Source organism: Aquarana catesbeiana, linkage group LG11 (genome assembly GCF_042186555.1).
Source record: "Aquarana catesbeiana isolate 2022-GZ linkage group LG11, ASM4218655v1, whole genome shotgun sequence".
NCBI lineage: Eukaryota > Metazoa > Chordata > Amphibia > Anura > Ranidae > Aquarana > Aquarana catesbeiana.
In genome coordinates this window covers 84,853,696-84,874,709 of record NC_133334.1, presented here as the reverse complement: position 1 = coordinate 84,874,709, position 21,014 = coordinate 84,853,696, and the positions used below count along the sequence as shown (strand labels likewise).

The following is a 21,014-nucleotide window of genomic DNA, read 5'->3' as shown; positions in this document are numbered from 1 at the left end:
CACCACAGTTGTTTTCCGTGGTCTTCCAGGTCTTTTGGTGTTGCTGAGCTCACCGGTGCGTACTTTCTTTTTAAGGATGTTCCAAACAGTTGATTTGGCCACACCTAATGTTTTTGCTATCTCTCTGATGGGTTTGTTTTGTTTTTTCAGCCTAATGATGGCTTGCTTCACTGATAGTGACAGCTCTTTGGATCTCATATTGAGAGTTGACAGCAACAGATTCCAAATGCAAATAGCACACTTGAAATGAACTCTGGACCTTTTATCTGTTCCTTGTAAATGGGATAATGAGGGAATAACACACACCTGGCCATGGAACAGCTGAGCAGCCAATTGTCCCATTACTTTTGGTCCCTTAAAAAGTGGGAGGCACATATACAAACTGTTGTAATTCCTACACCGTTCACCTGATTTGGATGTAAATACCCTCAAATTAAAGCTAAAAGTCTGCAGTTAAAGCACATCTTGTTCCTTTCATTTCAAATCCATTGTGGTGGTGTATAGAGCCAAAAAGATTATAATTGTGTCGATGTCCCAATATTTATGGACCTGACGGTACTTTAAAAACCTGTGTAGTGTGTTTATTTTTGACACTTTTTTATTTAGGTGAATGGGTAAGGGTATAATGTACTCTATACGCATTCACCTAGGGTGGGGGGCCATGATCTGGGGGGGGGGCCCTTGTTAAAGGGGGCTTCCAGATCATGATAACTCCCCGCCTGCAGACCCCGACAACCACCGGGCAAGGGTTGTCAGGAAGAGGCCCTTGTCCTCATCAACATGGGGACAAGGTGCTTTAGGGTGGGGACGCAGGGCCCCCCGTGCCCCAAAGCACCAACCCCCCATGTTGAGGGCATGTGGCCTGGTATGGTCCAGGAGGGGGCTCCCCCCCCTTTCCTGACCTGCCGGTCTGCGTGCTTGGATAAGGGTCTGGTATGGATCTTTGGGGGAACCTCATGCAAGATTTTGTCGGGGTTCCCCTTCAAGATTCTCAGCACACAAGTCGCACCGCAAGTCGGATCATCTGGATCCGACTTCTGGTGCGACTTCTATTCAAATCAGTGGGCTCCCATAGGGAACCTTTGATTTTGAATAGAGACAGAGAAACGGGGCTGAAAGCTAGCGTGGCTAAACGCGCCTTGACGCCAATGCAAATCGCAAAAAAAAACCCCGCATTTTTAACGCCGATTTTTTCCTGGCATCGGTACTGGCTTTGCAGCTCGTTTTTTAACATGGCTATAGGCATGTAGCCTTATAATTTGTCTAGGGATTGGTAAAGGGGTATACACCTAAAAGGAAAGCCTCTCTTTTCAATCACTTTTCAATCACTAATTTTTCATAACAATATTAAAGGGGTTGTAAAAGCTCCAGGTTTTTTACCTTAATGCATCCTATGCATTGAGATGAAAAACCTTTTGTTCTGCAGCTGCCCCCAGTGATCCCCCCCCCCCCCCCGCCTTTTCTTACCTGAACCTGTCCATTCCTGCGATGTGCACAACGACTCCAGCCACTGTCTCCGTCCTCATTGGATAGATTTATAGCAGCAGGAGCCACTGGCAAAACCCTTGCATAGTGCAGGTAAGTATAACATGTTTTTTATTTTAAAAGACAAAAACCTTTACCATAACTTTAAAGCGTATCAACATGTAAAATGTATAACCTAGTATTCATTTACACATGACTGCTGAGGTGCAATAAGCCCAGGTCCCAACCATACCACTTGTCATACCTTACCCCTTCCTCTCATCCAATAAAAAACCACATACAACCATTAACGTTGGAAAGGGCAAGGTCACAGCTTTATTTAAATCAACATTAACATTAACCTTTAGGACCGTGCCAGTCACAGTTGTACTGTGAGCACTCAACTACAAATGTAAAAGGGAGATGAAGGAGGGGCCTGTCCTTACCATCAGTGCTGGACCGGCCGTCAATCTCCCAATTACCATCCGGGCATCAAAGGGGTTCCATATTTGCTGGCAAGGTCACCAAAACCGCAACACGCTGTGATATACCATCAAAAATTAGGGCGGAAGGGTGGGCAGCTCTTCCATGCTTCCGTCCGAAAAGGACCATAATCCCCTGGGGTACCAAACTCCTGAGCTCAGGCCCAACCCTTTTCCCCCTTGTACCAATCCTGAGTTATAACAATTTTACTGCAACTCCTCCCTGGCCATGCCCCCATCAGTCAGGGCTCTCTTTCCCGATGGGCTCAAGAGGCTCTCATTGTATTCCAATTATTTCTAAACTACTCCTAGTAATCGAAACAGTCTAGAAGTTTGTAAACTTACTTTGTGAAGACTCCACACATTTACTTTCTTGAATTCTGTGATGTACAGTAAAGCCTGGTACACACTACTAAACTGACAGCTCAGGTTGGAGCCGCTGTGCTAAAAAATCTGTTGTTAGTACAGCGATCTCCCCTGCTGTGCTATTGTGTTCTGACAGGGGGGCGCCCCCATCAGAACGAACACTTCGATCAGCGCTCTCAGCCAATGTCTGAGAGCGCTGTTCCGGAGGCAGTTGGCAGACCTTTTTAGTTCATGACCCTTTGACAGAAACTGGTCAAATAGCCAGCTTCTGTCCGACCGGCTGCCGTACACACGGACCAAATGTTGGACGATTTTAATTGAACTGGCTGATGCTGCCCGACATTCGCCCCGTGTGTAATAGGCTTTAGTCCCCTACTGACAAACGAGTTCTGTTCCGGGAGCTTGTTCGTGAGTCCAACAAAGATCTGCACTTGCAGACAATGGCTGCAAGTGCTGATCAGTTTGTTTTGATGGGGGGTGCCCCTTATCCGAACAAAATAGCACAGCGGAGTTGATTGCTGCACCAACATTGCTTGTGTTAGTATGGTGACCTGTCCGCTGGCTTGAACGAAAAAAACTGAGTGTGTGTACCCAGCTTTACACCACTGGACATGCAAACACATGTTCGCATCTTTGAAAGTTTGCAAGTTGAACATTCGTAAGCAGTTTTCAGGCAATTTAGTGCTAGAAATAGCGTCTGGAAACTGCTTCCCATGCCGCCGGAGCGTGAAAGCCTGAGTGCCTTCACACTGGGTGGTGCGCTTGCAGGACGTAAGAAAAAGTCCTGCAAGCAGCATCTTTGGGGTGGGTCGGGAGTGGTGTATACATTGCTTCCAAGACGCCCTGCCCATTTAAAATTAATGGGAAGCGCTGCCGAAGTGCCTGCAAAGCGATTCGTCAGCGCCGCAACACGAGCAGTTTTAGCCCTTTCTTAACGCTAGCGGTGGTTAAAAGTGCCCCGCTAGTGGGTGAAAAGCACCGCTAAAACAGCGGCAAAGCTGTTAAAACTAGCGGTGCTTTACCACTCTTTGAGGTTAAAAGCGCCCCGCTAGTGTCCGAAAAGCGACACTTAAACAGAGCTAAAGCGCCGTTAAAATGAGCGGTGCTTTAACACTAACGCACGGGTGGCCCCAGTGTGAAAGAGGTCTTAGCTAAGAGGTGTTCTTAGTTCCCATCTCAAAAAGTTGAAAAGTAAGCTTACTGTATTCATTATGCCCTGCGAGAATGCACTGCTGTCACACACTTTACAGAGCCTACCTTTTGAACTACAGAGGTGCTGAGAGGAGTTTCAGGAGGAGGAGTCAGTACAGGAATCACAGGTGGCAGGCAGCAATGTACCATGGGATATGTAGTTCTTAGAAATTGAAAGTAAACAAAAGAGAAGCTGCAAAGCATTCAGGGAATCCAGGAAGTGATGGGAAGAGATGGTCAGCAGACAGGCAGTACTCAAAAAATGAAAGGAGATTTTTAAGTAAGCTTATATTGGTTATCAAATATAACTATTGTTTCGTAATGTTAATACAATGCTGATGTTATAAAATGAAAGTCTATGCTGTGACCATAGATCTCATTTAACTAAAGGGAGTACAAAATAAACAAATGCTACTATAGTGTGATCTGGAGAAAGATAAAATACTTTTAATTTAGTTACATGGAAACATGCCTAGGGCTGGTCATCCACAGATAATCGATGCATGTTTAATTACATGCAAAACGGCCATGTATGGCAACTTTTGGCAGAAACGCATGCTGAGCCTCCCATCAGAAGCCATACTGTGGCATCGCTGCACATGTGCACTGGCGCACATTTTTAGTGTGGAACACATAAGTCACATTTACTTATTAAGGAATTATTTGTGTTGTATATTTACATTGGTCCAGCTTGGCACGATATTAGTATGCATATCTCTTAAGCCGGGTACACAAGCAGGTTGAATGAACACTTTCAGCTCCGGTCGGAACCGCTGTACTAACTATGCAACGTTAGTATAGCGATCTCCCCTGCTGCCGCCCCCCACCAGGACACTCCGATCAGCTCTCTCTGCCATTGGTTGAGAGCACTGATAGGGAGTCAGTCGGATGCTGGTTTTCCAGCATGCTCATATGACAGAAGCCAGCCAAACAGCCTGCTTATGTCGGGCAGAACAACATACACACGGGCCAAATGTCGGCCAGTTTATTTTGAACCACCCATTGTCTCCCAACTTTCGGCCCGTGTGTACCTGGCTTTACCTGATGGGCTGGAAATCATTGTAGTAGTTGGTGCTACTACAGTGATTTATGCAATCTTCCGGGTCCTGCTGAGGTTCTATGAAAGCGACTGACCTACTGCACACTAACTGCAGGAAATGATGGCAATAACAGTGGGCCGTCTCTGTGCAAGAAGCATCAGCATGGCCACTTGTAGACTCCACTTAGAAAGCGTACAATGGGGTGACAACACAGGCCCACAACTGGGAGACAGGGGCATGATGTTGTCACCTTATAACAGGATGTGCCAGCACAAAGACCCTAATGGCAGGATAAATGGGTGTTATTTTAAAGAGGGACTTCAGTCTCTGTTAGCTTTGGCTCCCTACAGTGCCACCATAATTTTTAGTCTGGTACCTGTGCATGTATGTCGAAGGGCTCTTCCCAGCCTTCAGGTTCCAACAGAACCCCGTGGCACAACTGTGCACATGCATAGGCACAGCGAGTGGTGGGACTTCCATACCTGCTGTCTTTGCACACACAGATGTGCTGCAGGGCTCTTCTATGACTGGAAAGCCCTGCGACACATCTCCGCATGTGCGGAATCTGAGGAGGTCATCATTCTCGTCTTAGAGAAAAAGATGCTATAAATATAAAAATGAAATGAATGCTGAAGATGTACAAAGAACCACGTCAATACTGCACATAGTCATATGACGTCCTAAGACCCGGGGAGTGCGGGGATATCTGAATGATGCCTGCAGCTACAGGCAGCATTCAGATATCATTATTTCCAGCCGGTGATTCTGTGCACGATAAGAACGATCATACTGGCAGTTCCGCTGCTTGATCGTTCATATAGGCGATGGAAGGGGACGTTCCCCCCTCCTGCCTTCATCCGGTGCTTCTCCGGGCTCGCCATCGGGGCCCGGAGAAAGAATCGGCCAGCGCTGGATGATGACGATAGAGATTTCCGGTGACCAGATGGTCACCAGTCATCTCTATTACCATCGGAAGCTCGTGCGCAACGTTATGACGTCACGCCCGGGTTCCCGAATGTAAACAAAGCCGCGATTGCGGCTGTCAGCATGAAATCTGTGAATTTTGTTTCTCAATCTCATGCTTTCCAGCCTGGAGGAGAGATGAGGGGTCTTATTGACCCCGCATCTCTCCATAAAGAGGACCTGTCACAATAGATTCCTATTACTGGGGATGTTTACATTTCTTGTAATAGGAATAAAAGTGATAAAAAAAAAATGAAAAAAAAAGGGTAAAAAAAAAAAAAATTAAGTAAAAAAAAAAAAAAAAAAATGTAAACCGCCTCTGTCCCCGGTAGCTTGTGCTCAGAAGCGAATGCACACGCAAGTCCCACCCACATATGTAAACGCCGTTCAAACCACACATGTGAGGTATCGCCACGTGCGTGATTTTCTGGCAAAAAAATGATGATTTTTCCATGTAGGAGAGAAGTGCCAGAATAGGCCTGGTATTGAAGTGGTTTTAAGGATTTAGAACTTACCTGGACATACTAAAGCCCCATACACATGATCCGATTATCGGACGAATGATCGTCCGTTTTTTTTTGCATGATAATCTCACGTCGAATCTGATGAGTTTACTAAAGTCCCGAAAATTCCCATACGACAGAATAAAAATTTGGAAGTGATGTCATGTGTTGTAATGCATTTGTATTGCATTTTCGAACGATAGCAGTACCAATTAAACGAAAGTCGTACGATCTGGCATCGTACGAAAAAAATATCCGTGCATGTCCGATAGAATAATATCGGATGAACTGTCCTGATCGGCTCTCAAAAGCTCTGTACTAACGATCCGATTATCGTACGATCGATTCGAATGCGGCATTTTTCGTACGATTTTCGGATCGTTTGTATGGGGCATAACACTTATATAAGATTTTAGTAATTGGGTTTACATCTATGCTTACAGGGTCAGTTCACCTTTACGAAAAAACTGTCTATGCAGATAAAGGGCATCAGTAGATAAAAACAAGCTGTGCAGCTTTGACCAAAATTGAATAATTCCCTTTCTATAGAGCATTATAGTGCTATAGTGAGCTCTTTCTCTGATTCAAACCCCCTCACATGCTCTTTCTCTCCCCTGATGCAGTGTATGTGAGCATTTGAGAGCTCACTCCTGTGGTGGAGGAGGTGAGTAGTAATGACTAGATCTAACTTAGCAACATTCTAGCAAAGTCCTAGGAGTATTCCAGTAAGGCCTCAGGAGGTATGTTGTGTAGCCAGCTGCTGGACTACAGCAAAATGGGAAAAGAAGCTTTGCCTTTTCTCTCCCTCTACTTGGATACTGATGTTAGTTTGCACCATTCTCCTCCGGCCAAATAGACTCTTACACTACAGATCCCAATAGGCACTGTGCAATAGGAGGAGTGGAAAAATGATTTGTATTAAACAGCCCGCTAAAGTTCTTGCTCTTCACACCAGCAGAGTTAGAGAGCACCACTATCTGGATATTCGCCTGCCAGCGGGAGACCATACCAGCAGAGATCCGAGCCTGAGACCGAGAGTGAGGACACCAGGGGGCACTAGATCACAGCACCTGCATTGCTGACGCAGGGAGACTGGAGCATCCATCCACCCTCTGATTCCCACCGCTGATCACTGGAGGCTTTCAGGGAGAGACTAAGGGGCCCCCCACTTTTACAGAGAGGGGTCGCCGCAGCATCCTGGGGACTGGTAAGAAGGCTATTCACCCATTGCTGATACTGCTAGCAGGGACTGAGCCACTGAGAGCAGAACACCAGGTGTACCCCCTCTCTCCCCATTGGCTAACTGACTTTGAGTGATAGCAGCGGCAACCAACAGCGCCACTGCTGTGTCTCAAGCAATCAGGAGGGAGAGTCCTGGATGACCGAGGCACTCATGCACATCGCTGGATCGAGGTGGGGCTCAGGTAAGTATTAGGGGGGCTGAGGGGGGCTGCTGCACACAGAAGGTTTTTTATCTTAATGCATAGAATGCATTAAGATAAAAAAACCTTCTGCCTTTAGAATCACTTTAAGTACAAAGAAGCTCTTAAAGGGCCCGATAACAGCCGGCAGAAGAACATCTCAAAGGACAGCCCCTCCCATAATAATTATTCCCTACTATTGTTAACTCATTTACGCTTGCCCAATTACCAACCATATGTGGCGACAATCTATTAAAGGGGTTGTAAACCCTTGTGTTTTTTCACCTTAATGTATCCTATGCATTAAGGTGAAAAAACTTCTGCCAGTCACCGGCCCCCCAGCCCCCCCGTTTTACTTACCTGAGCCCTGGAATTCACTCGGCGGTGACGCGCTGTCCCTCTCTCCACGGGGGCCCTGCTCTTGATTGGGTAGATTGATAGCAGCGCAGCCATTGGCTCCCGCTGTTGTCAATCAAATCCAATGATGTGGGTGCCGGGGGGCGGGGCCGAGTCCGGCATTCGTGTCTATGGACGCAAATGCTGGACTCGGGAGCGTGCCCTCAAGGTAACCCCCCGGAGAGCACTTCTCCTAGGGGGTTATCTGATGTGGGGAGGAGCCGTGAGAGCTGCCGAGGGACCCCAGAAGACAAGGTTCAAGGCCATTCTGTGCAAAACAAGCTGCACAGTGGAGTAAAGTATGACATGTTTGTTATTTTAAAAAAAAGCTTTACAATCACTTTAAGTTTGCTCTTACTACCTGGTTTGGTGCCTATTTTCTTTGATATGACACTACTATTGGGTACTAAGTATTACTTTCAGTGATTTGCTGCCATATTGTATGTTTGTACACTCAACCTGGTGTGTCAGAGGAGATGAAGTTCTTGAGAAGGTCAAGGCAAAGACCATAGAACCATTTCTATGCAGTGTCTCCTATGGGGGTAGCATCACATAGGTAAATGGCCAACACCTATAACAAGGAGATTACTCAACTTTAGTCAAAGCTGCAGTTTGTTTTCATTTACAGGCGCCCCTTATTTGCATAGGCAGTTTTTTTGGTAAGGATGAACTAACCCTTTAAGAATGTCGGTTGGAGCCTTCCTCTACAAGAATGTTGCAGTGATCTATCTTAGTACACTGGAAACAAAGCCTTAAAATGTCACTACACCACATATCTGTTATGCCATCTCTGTGGTGGATTGCAAGTGTCTTGTGCAATGGAAGTCCAGGCCTGCACATTCTTACCTGGAGGCTATTGAAGATATTTTCTAGAAATGTGAAGTGTTGGGTAACAATAACCATAGCAGCCCACACCAACCAAGCAGCTGCTATGGGCCTGGGGGTTAGAGTCAGAGGCCCCGTTAGGAAGGTTCCTGGAGGCAAATTCAATTGTTAAGTTTGTAGTCTAGAAGAACTGATCAGCCTCCCTAGTCACAGATCTCAGCATGCTGTCTTAGCGATGTAGATTTATTACCTTCAGAACTGCCAATACAGTCCAGCCACTCTGAAATTAACCCTCTATGCCTATTACAGCCTTTATAGATAGTAAAGACAGCTGAGGTTTCTATATCAGAAAAAAAAAATTGTATTTGGGTTATAGCGTAATTTTATCCAGGGGTATTAATAATTGTTAAATCGTATTAAATTATATGAAACCACAAAAGTCCAAATGTGCTTCCACCACTCTCAGATTCCCTAGATGAATCAGTTCCCATTTAAATAAAGTCAGAGAGGCTGCCCAGGAAAGTTCTAAAAAATTTAGACGACATGGTTGGATTCCTCAATAACTACTTAATGCACTGCAGTGATTCTAGTCTTGTCAGATTTTTGGCATAGTAGTATATTGGGGTGGTGAATTGGGGCGGTGAGGGGTCTGCATGACTGAAATATGGTAAGTAAAGCCCGAGAGCTATAGAGATTTTGGGGTTCTGGGCTTTTTTCCTTCTCCCTTCTTTGATGTGGTAAATACTGCAAAACACTTTGGGGTCTATTTATAAAACATTAATTGGACGGAGGTCACAAACATTCGACCAGGCGGCATAAATTTCCCCCGTATTTTTTCTTATACTATGTCATCCAATGATTATGAGCTCCATCTAAAGGCCAACATGTGGTATATTTTTCTGAAATACAGTTTACCACTAGATGGCGATGACAATCGTAGCAAATCATAGTATTGGAGAAAATATGGGGAAAATTCATGCAGCCTAGAAAAATGCTAGTCACATTCATCCAACAAATGTTTTATAAAATTATATAAATAGACCCTTTATGTTCTATTTCATAACAAAAGTTGGCTGCACAATTATGTGCATATGCTTTTGTATGTTGCAAAACTTCCTGTCTATGGACTGTGTCTAAGATATTATGTGCTAAACATTGTTAACTAATTTGTGTTTTCAAATTTGTTAGTTTATATAGTAATTGTGGTGTGGATTGTAAACTAGCATTAGCCCTCTGAAGAGCAATCCATGGTGAAATGCTTTTTTTTACAGGCGGTGAAGAGGCATTATGCCTCCTCCTTGCTGCCTGTATGAACCTTAAAAAGCCTGCACAGCAACCACATGCATTGCAAAAAGCAGTGTAGTGGTACAAAAAACATGAGACGGTTTTTGACCTCCGCTCCCCCCACCCGTCTTCTCCCTCCGCTTCCCCCACCCATGTCTTCCCCCCCTGCTTCCCCACCCATGTCTTCCCCCCCTGCTTCCCCACCCGTGTCTTCCCCCCCTGCTTCCCCACCCATGTCTTCTCCCTCCGCTTCCCCCACCCATGTCTTCTCCCTCCGCTTCCCCCACCCCTGTCTTCCCCCCCTGCTTCCCCAACCCATGTCTTCTCCCTCCGCTTCCCCCACCCATGTCTTCTCCCTCCGCTTCCCCCACCCATGTCTTCTCCCTCCGCTTCCTCCACCCATGTCTTCCCCCCCTGCTTCCCCACCCATGTCTTCTCCCTCCGCTCCCCCCACCCGTCTTCTCCCTCCGCTTCCCCCACCCATGTTTTCCCCCCCTGCTTCCCCACCCATGTCTTCCCCCCTGCTTCCCCACCCATGTCTTCCCCCCTGCTTCCCCACCCATGTCTTCTCCCTCCGCTTCCCCCACCCCTGTCTTCCCCCCCTGCTTCCCCACCCATGTCTTCTCCCTCCGCTTCCCCCACCCATGTCTTCTCCCGCCGCTTCCCCCACCCATGTCTTCTCCCTCCGCTTCCCCCACCCATGTCTTCTCCCTCCGCTTCCCCCACCCATGTCTTCCCCCCTGCTTCCCCACCCATGTCTTCTCTCTCTGCTTCCCCCACCCATGTCTTCTCTCTACGCTTCCCCCACCCATGTCTTCTCCCTCCGCTTCCCCCACCCATGTCTTCTCCCTCCGCTTCCCCCACCCATGTCTTCCCCCCTGCTTCCCCACCCATGTCTTCTCTCTCTGCTTCCCCCACCCATGTCTTCTCTCTACGCTTCCCCCACCCATGTCTTCTCCCTCCGCTTCCCCCACCCATGTCTTCTCCCTCCGCTTCCCCCACCCATGTCTTCTCCCTCCGCTTCCCCCACCCATGTCTTCCCCCCCTGCTTCCCCACCCATGTCTTCTCCCTCCGCTTCCCCCACCCATGTCTTCTCCCTCCGCTTCCCCCACCCATGTCTTCTCCCTCCGCTTCCCCCACCCATGTCTTCCCCCCCTGCTTCCCCACCCATGTCTTCTCCCTCCGCTTCCCCCACCCATGTCTTCTCCCTCCGCTTCCCCCACCCATGTCTTCTCCCTCCGCTTCCCCCACCCATGTCTTCCCCCCCTGCTTTCCCACCCATGTCTTCTCCCTCCGCTTCCCCCACCCATGTCTTCCCCCCCTGCTTCCCCACCCATGTCTTCCCCCCCTGCTTCCCCACCCATGTCTTCTCCCTCCGCTTCCCCCACCCCTGTCTTCCCCCCCTGCTTCCCCCACCCATGTCTTCTCCCTCCGCTTCCCCCACCCATGTCTTCTCCCTCCGCTTCCTCCACCCATGTCTTCCCCCCCTGCTTCCCCACCCATGTCTTCTCCCTCCGCTCCCCCCACCCGTCTTCTCCCTCCGCTTCCCCCACCCATGTTTTCCCCCCCTGCTTCCCCACCCATGTCTTCCCCCCTGCTTCCCCACCCATGTCTTCCCCCCTGCTTCCCCACCCATGTCTTCTCCCTCCGCTTCCCCCACCCCTGTCTTCCCCCCCTGCTTCCCCACCCATGTCTTCTCCCTCCGCTTCCCCCACCCATGTCTTCTCCCGCCGCTTCCCCCACCCATGTCTTCTCCCTCCGCTTCCCCCACCCATGTCTTCTCCCTCCGCTTCCCCCACCCATGTCTTCCCCCCTGCTTCCCCACCCATGTCTTCTCTCTCTGCTTCCCCCACCCATGTCTTCTCTCTACGCTTCCCCCACCCATGTCTTCTCCCTCCGCTTCCCCCACCCATGTCTTCTCCCTCCGCTTCCCCCACCCATGTCTTCCCCCCTGCTTCCCCACCCATGTCTTCTCTCTCTGCTTCCCCCACCCATGTCTTCTCTCTACGCTTCCCCCACCCATGTCTTCTCCCTCCGCTTCCCCCACCCATGTCTTCTCCCTCCGCTTCCCCCACCCATGTCTTCTCCCTCCGCTTCCCCCACCCATGTCTTCCCCCCCTGCTTCCCCACCCATGTCTTCTCCCTCCGCTTCCCCCACCCATGTCTTCTCCCTCCGCTTCCCCCACCCATGTCTTCTCCCTCCGCTTCCCCCACCCATGTCTTCCCCCCCTGCTTCCCCACCCATGTCTTCTCCCTCCGCTTCCCCCACCCATGTCTTCTCCCTCCGCTTCCCCCACCCATGTCTTCTCCCTCCGCTTCCCCCACCCATGTCTTCCCCCCCTGCTTTCCCACCCATGTCTTCTCCCTCCGCTTCCCCCACCCATGTCTTCCCCCCCTGCTTCCCCACCCATGTCTTCCCCCCCTGCTTCCCCACCCATGTCTTCTCCCTCCGCTTCCCCCACCCCTGTCTTCCCCCCCTGCTTCCCCACCCATGTCTTCTCCCTCCGCTTCCCCCACCCATGTCTTCTCCCTCCGCTTCCCCCACCCATGTCTTCTCCCTCCGCTTCCCCCACCCATGTCTTCCCCCCCTGCTTCCCCACCCATGTCTTCTCTCTCTGCTTCCCCCACCCATGTCTTCTCTCTACGCTTCCCCCACCCATGTCTTCTCCCTCCGCTTCCCCCACCCATGTCTTCTCCCTCCGCTTCCCCCACCCATGTCTTCTCCCTCCGCTTCCCCCACCCATGTCTTCTCCCTCCGCTTCCCCCACCCATGTCTTCTCCCTCCGCTTCCCCCACCCATGTCTTCTCGCTCTGCTTCCCCCACCCATGTCTTCTCTCTACGCTTCCCCCACCCATGTCTTCTCCCTCCGCTTCCCCCACCCATGTCTTCTCCCTCCGCTTCCCCCACCCATGTCTTCCCCCCCTGCTTCCCCACCCATGTCTTCTCTCTCTGCTTCCCCCACCCATGTCTTCTCTCTACGCTTCCCCCACCCATGTCTTCTCCCTCTGCTTCCCCCACCCATGTCTTCTCCCTCTGCTTCCCCCACCCATGTCTTCTCCCTCCGCTTCCCCCACCCATATCTTCCCCCTCTGCTTCCCCACCCATGTCTTCTCCCTCCGCTCCCCCCACCCGTCTTCTCCCCCTGCTTCCCCCACCCATGTCTTCCCCCCCTGCTTCCCCACCCATGTCTTCCCCCCCTGCTTCCCCACCCATGTCTTCTCCCTCCGCTTCCCCCACCCCTGTCTTCCCCCCCTCTTCCCCATCCATGTCTTCTCCCTCCACTTCCCCGACCCATGTCTTCTCCCTCCGCTTCCCCCACCCATGTCTTCTTCCTCCGCTTCCCCCACCCATGTCTTCTCCCTCCGCTTCCCCCACCCATGTCTTCCCCCCCTGCTTCCCCACCCATGTCTTCTCTCTCTGCTTCCCCCACCCATGTCTTCTCTCTACGCTTCCCCCACCCATGTCTTCTCCCTCCGCTTCCCCCACCCATGTCTTCTCCCTCTGCTTCCCCCACCCATGTCTTCTCCCTCCGCTTCCTCCACCCATGTCTTCTCCCTCCGCTTCCTCCACCCATGCCTTCTCCCTCCGCTTCCTCCACCCATGTCTTCTCCCTCCGCTTCCCCTACCCATGTCTTCTCCCTCCGCTTCCCCCACCCATGTTTTCTCTCTCCGCTTTCCCCACCCATGTCTTCGCCCTCCGCTTCCCCCACCCATGTTTTCTCTCTCCGCTTCCTCCACCCATGTCTTCTTCCTCCGCTTCCCCCACCCATGTCTTCTCCCTCCGCTTCCCCCACCCATGTCTTCCCCCCCTGCTTCCCCACCCATGTCTTCTCTCTCTGCTTCCCCCACCCATGTCTTCTCTCTACGCTTCCCCCACCCATGTCTTCTCCCTCCGCTTCCCCCACCCATGTCTTCTCCCTCCGCTTCCCCCACCCATGTCTTCTCCCTCCGCTTCCTCCACCCATGTCTTCTCCCTCCGCTTCCTCCACCCATGCCTTCTCCCTCCGCTTCCTCCACCCATGTCTTCTCCCTCCGCTTCCCCTACCCATGTCTTCTCCCTCCGCTTCCCCCACCCATGTTTTCTCTCTCCGCTTTCCCCACCCATGTCTTCGCCCTCCGCTTCCCCCACCCATGTTTTCTCTCTCCGCTTCCTCCACCCATGTCTTATCTCTCCGCTTCTTCCACCCATGTCTACCTCCTCCTCCGCTGCCGACCCACTGAGAATAAAAAAAAAAGTTCCTCCTCCAACGATCTTCCCCCCCTGCTTCCCCACCCATGTCTTCTCCCTCCGCTTCCCCCACCATGTCTTCTCCCTCCGCTTCCCCCACCCATGTCTTCTCCCTCCGCTTCCCCCACCCATGTCTTCTCCCTCCGTTTCCCCCACCCATGTCTTCTCCCTCCGCTTCCCCTACCCATGTCTTCTCCCTCCGCTTCCCCCACCCATGTTTTCTCTCTCCGCTTTCCCCACCCATGTCTTCTCTCTACGCTTCCCCCACCCATGTCTTCTCCCTCCGCTTCCCCCACCCATGTCTTCTCCCTCCGCTTCCCCCACCCATGTCTTCTCCCTCCGCTTCCCCCACCCATGTCTTCTCCCTCCGCTTCCCCCACCCATGTCTTCTCCCTCCGCTTCCCCCACCCATGTCTTCCCCCCCTGCTTCCCCACCTATGTCTTCTCTCTCTGCTTCCCCCACCCATGTCTTCTCTCTACGCTTCCCCCACCCATGTCTTCTCCCTCCGCTTCCCCCACCCATGTCTTCTCCCTCCGCTTCCCCCACCCATGTCTTCTCCCTCCACTTCCTCCACCCATGTCTTCTCCCTCCGCTTCCTCCACCCATGCCTTCTCCCTCCGCTTCCTCCACCCATGCCTTCTCCCTCCGCTTCCTCCACCCATGTCTTCTCCCTCCGCTTCCCCCACCCATGTTTTCTCTCTCCGCTTTCCCCACCCATGTCTTCGCCCTCCGCTTCCCCCACCCATGTTTTCTCTCTCCGCTTCCTCCACCCATGTCTTCTTCCTCCGCTTCCCCCACCCATGTCTTCTCCCTCCGCTTCCCCCACCCATGTCTTCTCCCTCCGCTTCCCCCACCCATGTCTTCCCCCCCTGCTTCCCCACCCATGTCTTCTCTCTCTGCTTCCCCCACCCATGTCTTCTCTCTACGCTTCCCCCACCCATGTCTTCTCTCTACGCTTCCCCCACCCATGTCTTCTCCCTCCGCTTCCCCCACCCATGTCTTCTCCCTCCGCTTCCCCCACCCATGTCTTCTCCCTCCGCTTCCTCCACCCATGTCTTCTCCCTCCGCTTCCTCCACCCATGCCTTCTCCCTCCGCTTCCTCCACCCATGTCTTCTCCCTCCGCTTCCCCTACCCATGTCTTCTCCCTCCGCTTCCCCCACCCATGTTTTCTCTCTCCGCTTTCCCCACCCATGTCTTCGCCCTCCGCTTCCCCCACCCATGTTTTCTCTCTCCGCTTCCTCCACCCATGTCTTATCTCTCCACTTCTTCCACCCATGTCTACCTCCTCCTCCGCTGCCGACCCACTGAGAATAAAAAAAAAGTTCCTCCTCCAACGATGGCTCCCGCCGTTCTGTGAGCTCCGGTGTCTGACAGTTCTTATATAGCTATGGGGCCCCTTGTGACAACACGGACCCAGGCATGATGGGTCAAAGGAATAGTTTTGATTGGTCAAAGTACAATTCGCAATCATCTCAAAGTCAGATCAAAATCGGATCCCGTTCATTGAAGTCGCATGGAAGTTGGACCTGAAGTCGCAGGGCAAAGTCGGATCGAAGGTCTTGCGGCTTCCGTGTCGGATCAGTGTCAACATGGCCTAATGGTGTGCAGCTACAACTTCTGATTCATCTCAATGGGCAGCTACACACGGCAGCTGTGGGTCCCAGGAAAGTGAATGCGCAGGTTCTTCATGCTGTAGGGCCCCTGTTCAGCAATGTATATAAAGCCTTGGGGTCCTTTCACAATAGTGGTCTGATCAGATCCCTCTGTTAGTTTTCAAGTGAATCTGATTGGAAACTCAATGTTACTGTACACCCAATTACCTCCAAGACCACCTAGATCCAAAAAAAAAAAAATGGAAAAGGTTTGCATCCTTTTCCATTTTTTTTGGACCTAAACATGATGTTCGTTTACATTCACCTGCCCATAACATGGGTCTGTTTATCTCCATTCACAAGCCACTGGAAAGAAATGAGCAGACATGGATTTCTACAAAAGAGATATCTGTTCCCTTTTGTTAAGATACAGCAGACGATCTGTTCACCAATCCTGTGCTAATCAGAATAAAAGAATGGATGTCTGATAGAGGCTTTAGGCATATTTATGTTAAAGTGTTACTAAACCCACAACAGTAATATCAGTCTGTATATGCAGTAAAGCATGCTTGTTATTCTCACTGTGGAACCTAAGGGGTTAATCATCTGCATTGTGTAAAAAGGCTCTTTGATCCTGTCTTCTCTGATCCTCCTCTTCTTACACTGTCCCCAATCCCCAATCCATCTGCTTGGGGGCACTCTGCACATACTCAGATTAGTGTGCATTGCTAGAGAGTTTTTTTTTTTGGGGGGGGGGGGTGCATGTGATCAGCACAGGGACAATCAGCACTGTCCAGACAGAGGGTCAGGGGTATGCAGCCTCATAGGACAGTCAGAGTAGAATGAAAACTCCTCCTACAAGATTTAACCAGTGCTCGGCTGGACACTGATAGAAGTCACAAGACTGCTGATAAGAAACAATATTTAGCAGTTTATATTTACTAAAATAACCGCATTTCCATGTTCTGTGTACTGTGGGAGACCAGATATAGTGAATGCAGGGTCCTGGGTTCAGTAACACTTTAAGTTTAATGGCAGTATCTTCAGTTGATGGTGCTAGGTGCCACAAAAAAGGTATCTGGAGGCCCCCTTTAGAATTTTACTACAGGAACCCTGATATGTAGTTGTGCCCCTTGAAATATGCCATGTACATTAGAGGTTGTGCACCGAATATACAATACTTCTAAGATTATTTTCCTTTTATCTGTATGTAACCATTGAGCCGTTCATGTAAACCTTATACCCCCGGGTACTGGTAATACACTGTTCGATGCTGACACATACCTTCATGTGTGTCTTTTATATTGACAGCTTTTAAACAGCTTGACTAAACAAGCATAGTGTCACCACATTTGTTTGGAAATGGCTAATTTACTAGACAGACCTTGGGATGGGTTACAGGCTCCCAGCTGTCACAGAGTCATGTTACATCGCTACACAGAGCGAACAGAAGCAATGGGGTTGATTTACTAAAGTCAAATCCACTGTGCACTACTAGTGCACTTGGAAGTGCAGTCGCTGTAAATCTGAGGGGTAGATCTGAAATGAGGGGAAGCTCTGCTGATTTTATTATCCACTCATGTGCAAGCTAAAATGCTGTTTTTTATTTTCCTTGCATGTCCCCCTCAGATCTACAGCGACTGCACTTCCAAGTGCACTCGTAGTGCAAAGTGGATTTTACTTTAGTAAATAACCCCCAATGGTGCAATGTATTCTAAGGACAACAATGTAACTGATCAAGATTCACTGTTCTTTTTTTTTTACAGGTATCTATACAGCACCCACAATTTCTAGAAAGCTTTAAATACCGCGCAATTATATCAGTCCCTGTGCTCAAGAAGCTTACAATCTAAGATCCCTATCTATTGTCCTATGTGTATGAACAAACTAGCACCAATTTAGGCAGGAACCTACCAGCACATCTTGGGAGTGTGGGAAAAGAATGTGCAGACTCCATGCAGACAGCGTTCTGGCCAGGATGTGAACCAAGGACCTCAGTGCTGCAAGGTATAAGTTCTAACCACAAAGCCACTGTGCTGCCCTCTGCCCAAAACGTTTTTTCTCGTGGGAAATTATTAAACCCCCTGTGAGGTCTTGCCGTCTGCATCCCATTGGAGACATTTCCCTTCACTTCCTGTACTGTAGATGTACGGGAAGTCTCTAAAGTTTTGAAGGATTTTCCTCCTATTGTTCTGGGGACAACAAGTTTTGGTTTCTCTCTCATTTTTAGTCGCAGTAACAACAGTTGTCAGGACAAATAGAGAGGGTGAAATTCCCTAAAAAGATACGAAATAAGGTAGTACTGAGTATTACCAGGGAAGCAGACTTTTTAGGCTAAAAAACAGTGGAGAAGATATAACAGTATAAATAAAAATTTATTGAGAATTACAAATATATAAAAAACAGGAATGAAAGTTGTAACATATATGCATCTATGATTATTGTGCAGTGAGCCCTTGTATGTCTACGCGTTTCGCCGTTAGGCTTCCTCAGGACACGGCCAAGGTTCACAGACGAGACAGATAAGAGAGTATGTCTCTTTATCTTGTTTTGAAATGCAACATCATGTAAGTCACTATAGGGTGAGTGAGTTCACTCAGAAGTTAGAAAGTATATTTGGTATAGCTGAATATAAACAGGGGCATGTAAATAGTATTCCTGATTATGGGAACGGCCATCGAAGGGAAGAGGGCCATCAAAGGGTATCCCACACTGAATCCTGGGTTTAATCTCAGCATTGCGGATGGCTAAATACAGCCCAAAAGCCCATCGCTGTATATTAAGGATACAAATAACACAGCATGCCCCTGGGAGACAGCAATCCACTGCTTAGTCATTACACCAGTATCATTGTAATGACTACGCACTTATAATCGTGTGAAACGCGTCTACCGGGGACTCTGGTCTTGTGGTGTCACTCTGGGATGTCCCAATAAAGGATTTTGGATCACAATCGTGCAGCCTATTCTTTTTATACATTGCAGATTACCTTTCCTTAGCCAGGCCATACACAGTGAAAATTCGCATGATTCCCCCATCAACACAAACACTGCTGACAGGGGACAATTGTTTTGCTGTAACTGCTTATAAAGTGTGAGCTGGAGTTTGGCTTCAGTTTGTGTATTTAAATCTGCTAGTACATCTAACGCTTCTTTCCCCCCAGACTGACAATGCTGCTGTCCAAAGGTGCCTCCTGTGCTCCTTCATCCAGAATGGGAGCACTCTATTACAGGAGGTGTATTACTGGCCAGATCACCAGGTGAAATCAGAGAGAAAAATAACTAAAAGAAGAAAACAAATGCAACCACTACATCTAATGATTGGTAAGCTGCAAAATATTACATTTTTGATTTGGGGTTTAATACGGCTTTAATTGTGAACAAAGTGTACAGTGCCAGACCACCTTCCAGGCATAGTACTCAATGCTTTTTTCCCATCAATGAGCTGCCTGTTTAGTTCTGCTCCATGAACGGCTGTTGGAAGCCTCCACTGAAGAAGAGCCTCTCTGTTCAGCAGTTTATAGGATTTATAAGGATATGGGCTTGTTATGTTCTCTGCCTGATAAATGAGGCATCTGCAGGCTGTCATCTTTCAGGTCACCTACCTACCACAAAGTATACAAGTGATTTTTTTCGATTTTCATTCCTCACCATGTGCATCAGAGACAAGTGTCAGGCTGGTCATAGATGAGTCCGTTTTAACCAGCAGGTTGAAACGAAAGAACGGACCCGATTCCCTCATCCACACATTTGAGGAGGAATCCTCCCTGCTGTGTCATTGTATTATGACAGTGGGGATACCTCTCTACTGTCAGAATAAACTGATCAGCGCTGCCAGCTATAGCCTACAGCAGCGATTGAACCTTTTTATTTTTGTCAACAGGGCGGTTGAACAGAAGCCAATCGATAGATCGAATTCTGTTCAACGACCGTGGCCATGACCATCCCTGCTGAACCGGCTGAATTTCAAACCATGTAATGGGCCGTACACACGATAGGATTTTTTTCCGACACCAAATGTTGGATGTGAGCTTGTTGTCAGAAAGTCCAACCGTGTGTATGCTCCTTTGAAAATTTGTTGGCGGAATTTCTGCCAACAAATATTTGAGAGCAGGTTCTCAAATTTTCCGACAACAAGACTTGTTGTCAGAAAATTCTGAGCGTGTGTACACAATTCCGACGCGCAAAAGTCCACGCATGCTCGGAATCAAGCAGAAGAGCCGCACTGGCTATTGAACTTCATTTTTCTTGGCTCGTCATACGTGTTGTACGTCACCGCGTTCTTGACGTTCGAAATTTCTGACAAGATTTGTGTGACCGTGTGTATGCAAGACAAGTTTGAGCCAACATCCGTCTGAAAAAAACCCACGGTTTTGTTGTCGGAAAATCCTATCGTGTGTGCATAGCTAAAGACCAGCTTTATTCTAGCAATACATCCAAAGCTCACCACACGTTTCATGTCTGATTGTACAATCTCCTTTTTTTTCTCACAAATAGAGCTTTCTTTTGGTGGTATTTGATCACCTCTGCGGTTTTTATTTTTTGCGCTATAAGCAATAAAAGAGCAACAATTTTGAAAAAATATATATATTTTTTACTTTTTGCTATAATAAATATCCCCCAAGTTTTTTTTAAAAAACAAATTTCTTCATCAGTTTTGGTCAATAAATATTCTTCTACATATTTTGGGTAAAAAAAAAATGCAATAAGCGTATATTGATTGGTTTGAGCAAAAATTATAGCGTCTGCAAACTATGGGAGAGATTTCTGGCATTTTTATTATTATTATTTTTTTTTACTAGTAATGGTGGTGATCTGCGATTTTTAGCAGTACTGCGACATTGCGACAGACAGATCAGAGACTTTTAAAACTTTTTGGGACCATTGTCATTTTGTCATTGTCATACAGCGATCAGTGCTATAAAAATGCACTGATTACTGTGTAAATGTCACTGGCAGGGAAGGGGTTAACACTAGTGGGCAATCAAGGGGTTAAATGTGTGTTCCCTCAGGATGTTCTAACTGTTTGGGGATGGGAGTGACTAGGAGAGGAGCCATATTGTTTTTCCTAATTAGTAGGAACAAACAATATGGCTCCAGCCACGCGCATCAGATCCCCCACCCTGCAACAGGCACGCGTACGCACCCTCTGGTGCCGAAAACAGGTAGGACGTACCTGTACAGGTTTTCGCCCATGAGAGCCATTGTGCCACAGTATATCTGTGTGACACAGTCGGCAAGTGGTTAAGTAGGCCA

General features: G+C 48.9%; 1 long non-coding RNA gene across 2 annotated transcripts in view; it reads left to right on the top strand.

The window, feature by feature from the left end:
* Nucleotides 1-18,935: 18,935 nt before the first annotated feature.
* The window catches only part of LOC141112157 (uncharacterized), a 31,274-nt gene continuing 29,195 nt past the window's right edge, over nt 18,936-21,014 (top strand). Inside the window, exon 1 of one of the 2 annotated variants that reach the window (XR_012236533.1) lies at nt 18,936-19,082. This is a non-coding gene — a long non-coding RNA (uncharacterized lncRNA). The remainder of the gene's footprint in view (nt 19,083-21,014) is intronic. The other variant, XR_012236535.1, reaches the window with a different exon arrangement.